Raw genomic sequence first — 14,265 nt, 5'->3', positions numbered from 1 at the left:
CACCTAACAGAAGGGCAATTCATTTAATGTAATTTTCTATATCTATAATTTTAGCTTTGGGCTAGTCACCATACTCTCCCTTCTTATTCAGTGACAAGAAAAAAGCATGTTAAGAGGTTTATTTGTCAGACCTATTTTAGACGTCCTTTTTTAGTATAAGATTAATTACCTTAGAGAAGCACACACTGCTCTACAGTGGCTAGAGAAAGACTCTGGATTGATTATCTCAGACCTAAACATCTAACTTCCAGACACCTATGATAAAGGACATGTGTCTCACTATAAGCTGAGACTGTAGTTTCCTTAACTCATTTTCTATAGTCAGTGGAAATGGAGAGAGGCTCATCTAGAAAATTACTTAAAATTTTAGCTGGTCTGACTAACATTTGAAGGTGTTTTTCAATCTCTTTTGAACTTACGGTAACATAACTGCTATATGTGGAGTTTCAGTGATATATAGAAAGTCATAAGAGAAAAATGGAGCAGAAACATAAAGCTTCAAGGAGTCTCAGCTAAGTTTCTAAAGTTTTTTTTAGGTGAATATGGGCCTTCATAACCAAACTTTGATAGCATTAGTGGATTTTTCTTTCTGTGAGATTGCATACACAATATTTTTCACTTGTTCCTCAGTGGTAATTACCTATTAGACTTCTAGGATTTTTGGGTTTTTGTTTTGCAGTTTTTCTCCCCAACCTAGATTGAGAAGAAAAGATGTTCGCTGCAGCAGCTGCTAATACACAGAAAACTACTCATCCTAGGACACTGGCCTAGTTCTGAGTGAGCTTCGTCTTTAGGCTGACATGCATCTTTCTATCTTAGTCACCTAAATGTGCTGCTATTCTTAATACTGACTTTGTTTGCCAAAAATCATTTGTTTTCACTAAAGTGAAACAGGTATTCCCAAAGTACAACTCATGTCATGGTGAAATCAGAGGATGGCAGATAAAAGCCTTGCTGATATGCTTAATGTTGACTCAATTTCTGTACTGATATAGGAAGTCTAGGGTAATAGTTCAGATTTAGATACCTAAATTTTAGATGTCCAAAATGAAAATAATCATTATTTTAGTGTTTTGTTCTGTAATTCTATAATGGTAAGAGTAGTGCTTATTTGCCTTATCAGACTGCTGTAAGAAAAGAGTAAGGACAGAAGCTTATAAACAACTTAGTACAGATTTTCCCACTATCACGTCCCTTTCTAGCTATTTTGATAAACTTCCAGCAAAATAAGTCATGTGTTCTGAAGCATGCATGCCTCTGATTTCTCCTGTAAGTTCTCAATGCAGTTGTAAGACAAGACAATTCTGTGCATCTATTCCTTACTATGATAGATTTAAACACTCAGCTAAGAGAAAAAAGGCTGTCAAAACAAAGGTGAATTTTAACGTCATGATGGAAGAATTGCCATCCTGGGAAATTGCTAGACCTTTTTTAATGACCAGATTTTATTGGAACTTTCAAAAATGGTGACAGAAAAGCTGAAATGTTGGGGGGTGGTGTGTGTGTGTGGGGGGTGTTTGAGCAATAAAAATATTTCTTTGTATTGAAATGCAAACACCTGGATGAAAAATGGTAACTTAGAGGGAAGCTGAAGGAAATATGAAAGTGTTAGTGAAAATAAAGATCTTTTTCAAGGAAAAAAAAAAAAAAAAAAAAAAAAAAAGCAGGAAAGCTTTTTCCAAGGTTCATCTCTTCTGATTCAGTTGTGATATCTAAGTTAGACATTGAGGAACAAAAGAAGGAGTTGACTGGAACACACATTAATAAAATTGAGAGCCACTTTTCCCAGATCTGTAGTACATCCACAGATAGAGCTGTTGAACCTGGGGTAAGAATACTTTAGTCAACCTTCCTATAAAATGAGAACAACAGCCTCACTTTCAGTTATCTCATTTATGCTTTGATCCATATTTAATTATAAATATATAAGAAAGGATGAACTACTGATTAAATAACAAACTGAAGACATAGGAAATAAAAAAAAATTAATCTAACTGCCATATTTTACCTAAGTAATCTATGATTTTAAAAATTACTTATTTTTCTATCTCTTATTTCCCACCTTTAAAATGAGACTATTGACACTTCACAAGGGCATTATTACAGGTAAGTATTCTGTGGCATTCAGATATTATTGTTATAGGGTAATATAAAGATAGATAGATAGATAGATAGATAGATAGATAGATAGATAGATAGATAGATAGATAGATATTTCTACAGTAACTGTTCAGTATCATTGTTCCCACCTGGGTTCTCCAAAGTACATCACTGTCTACTAAATCTCATACTCTCATATGTGCCAAAGATTAATAAATAAGACAAAGTACCTCTCACTAAATAAACCTTTATTTGGTATTGGTTAGAGCCTTGCAAGATTTTACATAACACCTTTCCATTAAAGTAATAATTGTGCCTTCCAGTTTGCATTTTATGGCTTATTAGTCAGAGCTCTACAGTTAGCATCACTGTCATTTCTTCTTTTATTGGGAAAGGTGAAGATTTTACCAAAATTGTAAGTTGAAAATGTTTCATCCATATTTACTTTTTAATTATCAACAACATAAATGCAGAAGACTTCAGGTCTCAGTGTACTTTACAAAGGCACACAGAGATATGTGTTCTGTAATGGAATGCGTTTTATATATACATACACTTGACTTTCCTAGACAATGACTATATAGAGATCAACATTTTAGTGACTACAAACTATTTTGTAACTTGATTATTGAGTATCTCATTATACAAATAATGCTGAACTTCTTTCCTTAAATCTGTCTAATCAATTTTGTTATAACAGTTTTATTTCAGTAACACTGACACTGGATAAGCTCATCGTGATTACGTTTCAGAAAGCTGTAACAGTGATAAATCGTACTTCTATTTGCTTTAGGATGATGACTATGTAAATGGACCAAAGAAAGCTAAACTTTAATTGGAAAAGTTAATTCTTTAATGAAACAGTAGATGAGTTTGTTCATTTTGAGCTCAATTAACACTGTAATTGTTGAATACAGTTGGGCTGATAATACAACTTTAAAACAATGTGAGAAGGGCACATGCACCTTTCAGGTCCTGTGATGCTGATTATGCATTAAAAATATGTAAATAATGGGCACATTACCGGCTCTCTAGCTGCACAATCTACCTCCAAATCTCAGTTCTGTAATATCCATCCATCCATCCATCCATCCATCCATCCATCCATCCATCCATCCATCCAGGAAAGTGATATTTTTACCTTTTCTTTTAACCTTGTAAGTATTACTGTAGCTGCAAGCGATCCCAAGCTTTCAACAGTCTGAGATCCAGCACATCCAGGTTTATGATTACAAGCTGTTAAATTATATAACAGTATTAGCCCACAGTTCCATAGCACATTACACAATCTCACCATCGCCACTGAATTCAAAGGACAGACATGCATGCATGATATGTCTCTCTTAACCTTGGATTGTGACTTGTACAAAGCTTTATATTAGATACACTTACATAACTATGCTCTGTTTTACCCTTCCTATACTAAAAAATTGGAGGTATCCAGAGTTTAGGTTGTACCTCTCACTTTATTCCTGAAAAACAAACAATTAACTCATTTTGTCACTTCTTCATGTTTTGCTGGCCATTAGGCAATTGATTCTTTACATGGATTCTGACCTGAATTATCAGGTATTTGCAGTGGCTCAGCAGTCAAGTCACTGACAAGTTAATGGCTGTGTTTTCATCTTATAGTACTTTTCTTTCATTACTGTGACTAGGCAAGAAGCTGCTTTTGGTTCTGTTCTGTCTTAATAGAATGTCTTATTTGTACAGACCTTGTGTTCTTGTTCTAACTATGTCATCTATACAAACTTCCGAAAACATAACTTGAATGGGTTCCAGGTCTAGCCTCAAAAATACCAGACCCTGGAAGGACAGGAACCTGGGTAATTCTGGAATTAAATACTACATCTTTCAACAGGGATGTGCAGGTTAGAAAGGAAGTATTCCAAACAGAATTTATCTAGTTGGTACAGGTTCCTTCTCACCCTCACTTTGCTTTATATGATGTCAGGCTTGTTCAGTAAGTGCAAATAAAGGAGCCTGTTAAGCAGTAAAAAGTCTCCATACCTCCACTATATACATATAAGCACAGAAAAACTCTGCCCCTTATATCAGCTCACTGAATATGTCCAAATGATATAAGAGAACAATGTCAAAAGGTGTGAGTGAAGAGAAGTAGCCACCTGCCACAACAAGTGAATTCCCTAACTTTAGCAGTTGTCGATGGGTTGGGCTTTTTGACCTACTGCTCAGCATGAACTTTTGCAAGCCTCTTCAGCAGGAATTTTTAGTTCGTTTGTTGTTTTGTTTTGTTTTTTTTTTTTTCCACTAAGATCTCTTAATGATGGCTTTTGTACAGAGCTTTAAATTTAGGTATGACTTCAGAAGAGTTTTTGAAACACTGCTAACCTAAGTTCTCATGCTGATTTAAGTAAAAATATAATTAAAACAATAAAAGGACTGCAAGAAATCTTAAAATCATAGCTTAATGACTCCAAGGAGAGAAGACAAAAATAAGGCTCCAATTACCAATCTCTAACAGACAGAGTATGTATTTTTACTTTAAAGAATATATAAACACAGACATATGCAAAACCATCTTCTCTAAACTTTCCTTTAAAATGTAATTTGAGTTTAAAAATAAACAATATTAACCTATCACATTCAAAAATCAGACCCTTCTAGTCCAGTTCCACCACATTTAATAGAAATATCTAAGTGAGGAATGGAGATACCCAAGCTTCTTTGCAGTTAATACAAAAGAGGGACCACAAAGAGATGGAACATAAAAGGAACTAAATCACCAAGTATAGAAGTATCTCTACATATTTTAATTACACTAGAGGCCTGGGCTTCTACACATCTAACCTGAATATTTAAAGATTACATCCCTCTAAGCTTTTACGGAACTCTACTTTTCACTTTATTCAGAACTATTCCTACGTGAATTGGAAACCAAAACCAGACACTGACAACTCAGATTTTAGTATCTCCTCGGTAGCAGGATGTAAACCAGAACTCTTCAAGGCTATTCCAGCAACTGAAGAGTCATTTTGGCCTTTAGAAGAATTGATTCCAGTCAGATGAAGAGTCCAAGCTATCTTTGTCAAGTACTGTACCTTTCCTTATTTTGTCCTGTGGGGTCTTCTTTATGTTTCTTACCTGCCCCAATCTCTTTACTGCCTTTTAGTGAATGTCAAAGTTTTGTTTGCAGATAAATGGTTATAGAACTAGAAAACAGATGACTCTGATGAGCTACTGTTATTTGCTGTATAAATGATCTTTCTCTGTGGTAGAGTTCTTGACTGAGATGAGTGACTATTTGCTTCCTTTCTTGCTGCAGCTCTGTCGGCACTTAAAGGTGCATGCTCCTCTAATTCTTGTCAGATTTGACAGTGTCCAGAATACAGGGGTTAATCTTTAAAATAAGAAATTTTGGATGCAGTTTAAGCAAAGGTCAGTGATTAGTGATAAACCAAACTTCTTGGTATAACTCTAGAATAAAATTTAACAACAGGAATCTAATATCCTAGTGTTAACATGGGGAAAACTCACTTCTTCATGTGGTTTTTTTCTAAGATACTTGACCTTATGTTTTTTGTTCAATCCAGTAATGGCATAAGGATAAAGACAACACCCAGTGACAAAGCAGAGTACACTGAATTACACTGCAAAAGAACAGATAACTCCATGAACTCCAGTGTGGAAGAGAACTCTTCATGTAGATGATTAACATGGGAATGTCTGCATCATGGGACCTGGGAGTCGTCAGACTGGTCTGCATTTTTAATAAGCAGCCTATGGTCACTGCACCATTACTGACTTTTTTTATGTTTTACTAGTAAATCAGGTCTCAAGGTAGGCTTGAAGGTCTCTATTTTACTATTCAGGGATACAATGCCTGGTGTAGAAAATGTGTATTTTAAGTGGTCCAGCTATAAGAAAATTGGAAAGAATATAGATACAAAGCCAAATGATCAAAACCACACCAGAACAGAATCCTGATTTTGGCAGAAGGGCAGTGCAAGACAGTCCATAGTGGTAGTCTGGCAGAAGGTTGGGCCTGATTAAACTAATTTTATGCTGAAATGTCTCTCCTACAACTAACCTGTTAAATAACAAAGTGGGTGGCACGGTGACAGTGACATCCAGTTGCAGATACCATGGGAACTTCAGCTATTCAGAAGCAGGTATTCTGTACCCCACCTCATGACTCATGTGAAGCAGAGGTCATGTGCATGTCAAATATGTTTGTGACTAAATGTCTAGTTGGTCTCCAAGCCCTTAACCCATTTTCAAACTGTAATGAGCACATAAAGTCGTAACAAATACTTAATATCTCTCAGAGCACATACCAAAAGTGAATTCATATATCAGCAAGCACACACGGCAGAAGAAAGGGGAGATACCAATGAGCACATAGGTACATATATCAAACCAAAAAATAAAACCCAAGAAAAGTAAGACTTTAAAACTTGCTATCATTAGGCAGCAATAGCAGCTATTCCCTGCTTGCCAGTTCAACTTTCCCTGAAATAGTTTTTCTTGTCCAGATTTATGTCAATATTAATACTCATTAATTTGATAAATCTGTGATTTCCAGGCTGTTAAAACCAGATTGCACTGGAATAGGACATAAGCCAAGAAAAGAGTGTTATCAAAACACTGAAAATATTAATTGGCTTCTATTATCCCATCTTCCTGTGGATTTCCCCGCTCCCATCCCAGCCTCTTCTTCAAAATATCCTTGGCTGCTCTTCTCTCCTTTTCAGTCTTTTACTGAGATTTTGTCCTTCAGAGCGTCTTTTTTTTTTTTTTTTTTTTTTTCTCTCTCTCTGCCTTATCACCATCTCAAGCTATATGGTTTCTACCATGATGTTCACTCACAAACCTACTTCCTCAACCTTGATTTCATTTTCATCCACTATTTCCTGACAGATTACCTGGGTTGTCCTTTTAATTGTCAAGACTCAGCATTTGAAAACCTGAGCTTTTCTCTTTTTCCCAACTGTACTCCATTTCCTTCTTCCCTGGTCTACTCATACTAATAGGCAGCCATTTGGTCTGTCACTCAGATTCACTGTGCTAGAGTGATTATTGTCCACTCCTTTCTCTTCAGCCTCCTTAAGGCTCAGCTGGCTCTTTTTTGCAACATTCACTGGAAAAATCCTTCCTTTAGATACCCACAAGTAAAAATGGAAGTGTGTCTTAATTCAGTATCTTCTGAATTAAGCTAGAGCATAATGCTAGAGGTATTACCTGAAAAAATACCCTTTTGAAGGGTTTTTTAACATGTATGATATTCTCTACATAATTAAATTTCTAATCTTTAAAAAAGAAATAATGGGTGACATATATGTTTATTGAATCAGTACCATATTTAGAGTAGTTTGTGTTGAATCTGGATGGTTCGTCCTGACTCAGCTCTATCTTTTCATCAAATGTACCATTTTATTTCATTTCCATGCCTGTCTGTCCATTCTCAACTGTGACAAAAGTTTTTTACTTAGAAGCAATGGTGACTGTCCCTTTTTTAATTTTTTTTTAATTTTTTCTTTTTCTTTTTGTTTTTAAATGTCTGAGTCCTTTAGCAGTAAAAAAAAAAAAAAAAAAAAAAAAAAAAAAGGATTAGCTTAATGGATTCAGGGATAATAAAGTGGACTGTAGAAAAATAACATTGCAGAGTTTCTTTTAGATTAAAAACTTGACAAAGTATACATTTTCTTGATGATCTTTAGCAAGTAGATATTTAGATTTCAAAATAAGTGAATATTTCTAATCGAACAACAACTGCCGTCCAGTGGGATTTAATAAAATTTTTTGATATTGCATGTATAGAAGCAGGCACTAATTCCCACTGCAGTTCTAATAACTGTAAAAACTGTAACTCATGCTTTATCACAGAAGCCTGGACATTGTGCAAAATATATGACTTGGACATTATTCTGGATTTGCACACCCATCTGAGTCGACACATTCTACATTCATAACACATTCTACATTCATAACAACTGTAACATAGAATTTTCTGTTTTCATACAGCTAAAATCATCAAGTGCTTTGTGTTTCTATGACAGCTGTCCTTCTTCTTTGACCCTGACACTCTTGCAGTATCTGCATGCTTTAAAATTTATTTTTCACAGTACTACTTAGGTAATACCACTCTTCCTATAGCCGTCTTTTGGCTTCTTGTTCTCCAATCCATTGGAAGAAAACTACCCATTTCCCATTAAGGAAACCTACCGTTTCTCCTATAGGATCAAGATGTTAATGCTTGCCTTTGTTGTGACAATGAAGCCAGCCTTTATTGCTCTCTAATTAGCTTTTCAAAGACCTTTTTTATTTTCATCTGCTGTTCACTTAAATGTCTGTACATGTCCTCTGAGATAGTTTATTATAAGGTATAGCAAAAAAGTTTGTTGTGAAACACAAAAGCCTTGGCAACAGATAGGAAGTGGACCTAATAAGACCATTACTAACCTGGACTATTACATGCTAAACAGTGCTATCAAATTGTTTACTTTTTGTAAAAATTGTTGATCTCCTGCATCTAATTTTCTCTTACTCTGTTCTTACAAAGGCCATCATTTTGCCATGTATGGTTAGAATAGCACACAAATGTGTTCTTATGTTATTGCTACTCCCCATTCCTGTTATTAATAATTGTAACAGCAATATTAAAAACATTTGGTGATGTTATGAGCCTCTTTGCTTAGTATGAAGTAAGATATGATTCACTTTGTTACATTTCATGTCTTGGTACCACTGTAGTTTAGAAGAAGGAGACTACGCAATTTAGTTGGTAGGAAAACAAAATAACCATTCTTTAGAAAAGTGTAATTACTTCAACAGTTGTCTCAGTGTGAAACACGAATGATTCATAGTCTATATTGAAATATTATAATACAGTATAAATATGATATATAGAATATTAGATGTTTCCTACTGTATAAAATAATATGGAACAATACTGTTAAGTGATACTTTTTTAATTCCTTAAAATGAAACTTCTGCCATTTCAAATTGGAATGATGAAACAATTTACTTTGATAATTTTCTTTCCCGAATATACTAAAATTAACATTTTCCTTTAAAGTATATTTTCTGATAAAATCTTTCATTAGAAATGTGGCTTTTTGTGTACAAGTTTAGTAAATAATAATAATTTAAAAATTCAAACTATCATTTAATAAAGTTTAGCATCAATTTAGATAATCAATTTAGAGAAAATTTTCATTTTCTTGAGTTGAACACCTATATGCATATCTGTCTCAGGAATGATGTATTTCAGCTAAAGTTTTACAGAACAATTAGTGTGAAATTTAGTACTTCAGTTAAATACCCCATAGATTCTCTACAGTGGTCATAGAGTCACAGTCTGAAGTAGCTCATCACCTTTAAAATTAATTTTCAAATCACAGGGCTGATATTGTTGAGATCACCATTTTGAAACAGTTGTTAATGCTATAGAACTATGCTCTGAAATAAACTAGATTTTTTTTTAATTTAATCACTTTACACTATCATTTCATTCATAAAAAAAAAATTGTTACACGTTAAGTACTTTAGCAAGTCCATAAAGAGGAAGAATACATTTACATGAACACAAATATACATACATGAAACACATACATATAGACACACAGGAATTTATACATATTTCTTTTGGTATTTTAAAACTAGCATACAATGAAATTAAATTTCCCAGCCATTTCTGTTTATTACACTGTATCTCAGATGCTTCTCTAGATTCTACCTAGGTGATGTAGTTTAGCTGGGACATTCTTATTTGATTCTTTCTTATTAAGTTGTGCAAAAAAAAAAAAAAAAAAAAAAAAAAAAAAAAAAAAAAAAAAAAGCCAGTCTGTCAGGCTTGGCTGTTGAAAAAGAGGGAGAGAAAAGAGGTTGCATTAGTGAGAGCTAGCAGTTTACCTTCAAGGTAAATTGCATGCATTCAGAGCTGAAAGTATTCCCATGAGACTGTCACCTCTGCAAACAGTGCAGTTCAGGCTGGTAGATTTCATGACATTATGCTACATTCTATGCAGTCACATGCCAAAAATATATCATGCCTAATTAATTCAGTGCTTTGTAGATAGAGTAATTTGGAAATGCTTATGATAACAGCCCCTGGCCAGGATATTCAGAAACATGCTTTTGTCAATATGGCTTGCAGATCTTGTCCCAAAAACTAGGCTGCAAGACTACGTATAAAGGAAATAAAATTTCTACAAGTGACCTTGAGCCTTTGTATTTTGCTTTTGAACACTTCTTTTCCTCCATGAAAATTACATTAGAAGTATTATTCCTATTTTGCATAACATTTCACAGTTAATAGTATTCTGTTTTAAATGGCTAAAGAGCATAGGGACTTGATGGAAGTAAAGACTGTATCAGAAATTTGTGCTTCTAAAGGTAAAGTTTCATACATGCTTCTTGTATACCTTTTCAAGCTGCCTTGAAATGTATCCTCCCTTCCTTTCATACTATCCCTGCTTTTTTTTTTTTTTTTTCCCTCAATTAGTTTATACCAGATCATTTCATTTTTTTTTTTTTTTTTTTTCCTAGTAGAATGGAGGGCCAAAAAGGGAGAGACAGTGTGCAACTGGCAATGAACAGCTAAGGAGAGGGTTGTGTCATACTGACAGAAAGGGATGAGAAATTGTATCACGAGAAAATGCTAGTCTTGACTTCATGGAGTTCAATAAACATAAAGGAGACAATGTTCTAAACAATTTTCAATCCCAAATTTTTATTAAAAATATACTTACTTGAAAAAAGGCAGAATACGAACAAAGGTTTAATTCTATGTGTGCTGCTTAATTCCAAAAAACACACACCAGCAGAATTTTGATAAACATTAGACAATCATTTGCAAATCAGGACCATGAACCTTTGTACAGTATGAACTGTTACATGAAAAGAGATCTTTGCAGTTTACAGAATACATGACAAGCACAGGAAAGAAGATATGAAATAAAAAGAATTTCCATGGCACTTACTTTAATTTCTTATTAATTCATATCAATTAACATCATTGCTTGCTGAGAATATAAATTACTATAATTTGCTCATAAAGTAATATATTCCTTTGTGCATCGAGTATGTACCTCTGACTGCTCTGCATTCTATTTCCACTCTAACTTACAAACAAAACTTCATTTTGTCACCATTTCATTTCATGCAATGCCTCCTTTGCATTTTGCTCTTCGAATTAGTCACTTGAAATCCTCCTTGGAATTACATCTCTTGCTCTGCTGCACACTGTGCAAGAACACCTGTCTTGCCAAGAAAATAATAGTAGTCAAGGGCAATTTTCGGGATGATGGGGGTCTGGCCAATTAGAATAAGTTGCAAAACCCCCTAAAACCTCAAAAAATTATTTAAGCCAGTGTAAAGAGATGTTTATACAAACAATATAGGTTGGAACATTGATGATAAGTATCACATCTGATTTTTGTTTTTAAATTTTGATTCAGAAGACAAAATCTTCCAATGCTATTAATGAAGTAGATTTAACTACTTATCTGAACTCTTTTATTAATCTTTTTCATCCTTTCCGAGAGCAGAGAAAGATGGAAGGGAGCTTATATGAACAAGGAGTTGATAGGATTGGAATGTAATTGTTTTTGCTTTACGGTTCAGCAGGTATCCTCCATTTTACAAAGGCAGGTACAGAGCTAAAATGGTTTTTAATAAACATTGAGATCTGACCAGTGCATCTGAGGTATGTTAAGTTAGCAGTAACCACATGATAAGCACAAATCATCTTTCTTTTTAAAAAGAACATAATAAGAAAAATACATTATTTTTAAAAATCTTAATAAATATTATTTGTAGTAAGACAGATACATAGAAACTGTACCACTGTTTCAAGACGCTGAAAGTCTCATCCCATTCCCTTCATGTTTTGAACATGACACAACTCAGCCATCACCGAAGATCCTGAAAAAGCCAAGTGATACTTAGATGAAAATGTGCTATTTATAAGCAAACATTAATTCCTTTCAGGAACAGGAAAAAAAAACATGAGAAAAGAAAAAAAAAAAAAAAAACAGCTGAAAAAAGTGCTATTGCTCTTCTACTTGAAAGAAAGTGATGTAAGATAGAAGTAACAAACCATGGAGAACTCATGCAGGAAAGGAAATGGATGAAGTGAAAGAATGGAGAAATATAATTAGGAGGAAAAAGAAAGGAAAAAATTAGTAGAAGGTGGATTTGACATTCAAATTACTGACATAAGATGGGTTTGACCTTTAAATTACTGAATTTACGTTTTCATTATCACTGCATTGTACTTAGCTGTAAGGGAAATTTTACATTTGAAAACACTTTCAGTCCATCAGGTTGAACTATTTATGAGTCCAAAGAAAAACAACTACCCTTGTTAAAAATGTATTTTTCTGAATTTGTAAACTGTAACCAGCAACAAGGAGTTAACACGGTGCTGGAGTTTGGCATGAATGTACTTGAAGAAGTACTTTTTGAGATTTCTCAGAACAGCAGTTTAGATTTCAATCAATATGGTCCTTAATATATTACATTGCACACATGCTGAATCCTTTGTATCCTATTTAGTTAGTCCCAATGTTGTGAACAATACCAAGGCAGATGATATTTAGATTTTATATGTACTGATATTATGTATGATTTTTTATTTTCTTGTTTTTGCAAATGCAGAGATTAGGAATGCAGCCAAGTAAATTCCTTCCTTGTGATTTTCTTCTCTTAATTCTTCTAAATAACACACAAATAAAAAACAAACCTAGAAAATTCTTGGATGTTTGGAGGAAAATAACTATGTTAAGAGTACATTATGGTTAAACAGTCTGGCATTTGCAGCAAGCAAGCTTATGAACCTGCCAGCCTTTAAGTTACAACCCAGTTTGAATTTACATTACATTGAAGCATTTCTCAGACAATACAATAGTTCTATACTTTGGGGGTGGGTTATAATAAAGAATATACCCATGTAACATTATGCAATATTGTGTTTCATTCTGTCTAGTTGGGTCTATAAAAGTTACTTATTTGAAAGAACATTGCAACCATAATTAAATAACAGTATAGTTTCAAAGATTGAACAGTTCTGAAAACTTGCTGGAAAAAACAAAGGTTGTCCAAGGTTACAACTAAATTACTTTAGACTCAGTGCCTGAAATGAAGCTTTGAAAGTTCACACTGCATATACATCACTAAGAAATTTCTTTTCTACTAGTATATATGTTAACAATCAGACTAATATAAGAATTACTCAGTTTAATTGTCTATCTTGCTTTCTTTAAATTAGATCCCAAATCTTTCATTTTGCATGCAGGGGAAAAAAAAAAAAAAAAAAAAAAAAAAAAAAAAAGCTGAGCAAATAAACAACAATGTTCTGGCTAGTCCCTGCTTTCTTTCTTTTCTTTTTACCACTGTGGTGTGTTGACCTTGACTGGCTGCCAGATGCCCACCCACCTGCTCTCTCACTCCCCATCCTCAACAGAACAGTGGGAGAAAATAATATGAAAAAGCCTGTGGGTTTAAATAAAGAGAGGGAGATTGCCCACCACATGGGCAAAGCAGAATTAGCATGGGGAAAATTAATTTTATTTATTGCCATTTAAAATTGTAGGATAGTGAGAAACAAAGACAAAAGTAAACCAAAACCTTGCCCCCATACCTTTTCCAGGCTCAGCCTCACTCATTTGTTCCCAACCCCGTCTACATCCTCCCCCATGAGCAGTGCAGGCAGGGGTCAAGGGGGGATTGGGGTCAGTTCGTAACAGTCCCTCCTCTCTGCTTGTCCTTCCTCCTACCACATTTCCCTTACTCCTGCATGGATCCTTCCCACAGGCTGTAGTCCTTCAGGAAATACCCAACTGCTCCAGCACAGGATCCTCCTCGGGCTGTAGTGTGGGTATCTGCTCCAGAGCGGTCCTCCATGGTGAGCGGGTCCTCCAGAACCGCCCCACCTTGGTCCTCTCCAGAGACTGCAGAGGAATCTCTGCTCTCTCACCTGCAGAACCTTCCCCCCCTTCTTCTTTGACATGGGCGTCCACATGGCTCTTTCCCATAAATTTCCCCCCCCCACCTCAATGTCATGCAGTGTTTTGCCCTTTCTGAAACAGTTTTTCCCTGAGGTGCCCCTCCCGGTCTGAGGGGCCAAGCCGTGCCCTGCGGTGGGTGGGTTGGGGCCGGCTGGAACCGGCTGTGTCCGGCTCGGGGCAGCCCCGGCCTCTC

This window comes from Athene cunicularia, assembly GCF_003259725.1.
Source record: "Athene cunicularia isolate RWA chromosome 1 unlocalized genomic scaffold, athCun1 chr1_part1, whole genome shotgun sequence".
Lineage (NCBI taxonomy): Eukaryota > Metazoa > Chordata > Aves > Strigiformes > Strigidae > Athene > Athene cunicularia.
This window is presented reverse-complemented; position numbering follows the sequence as displayed.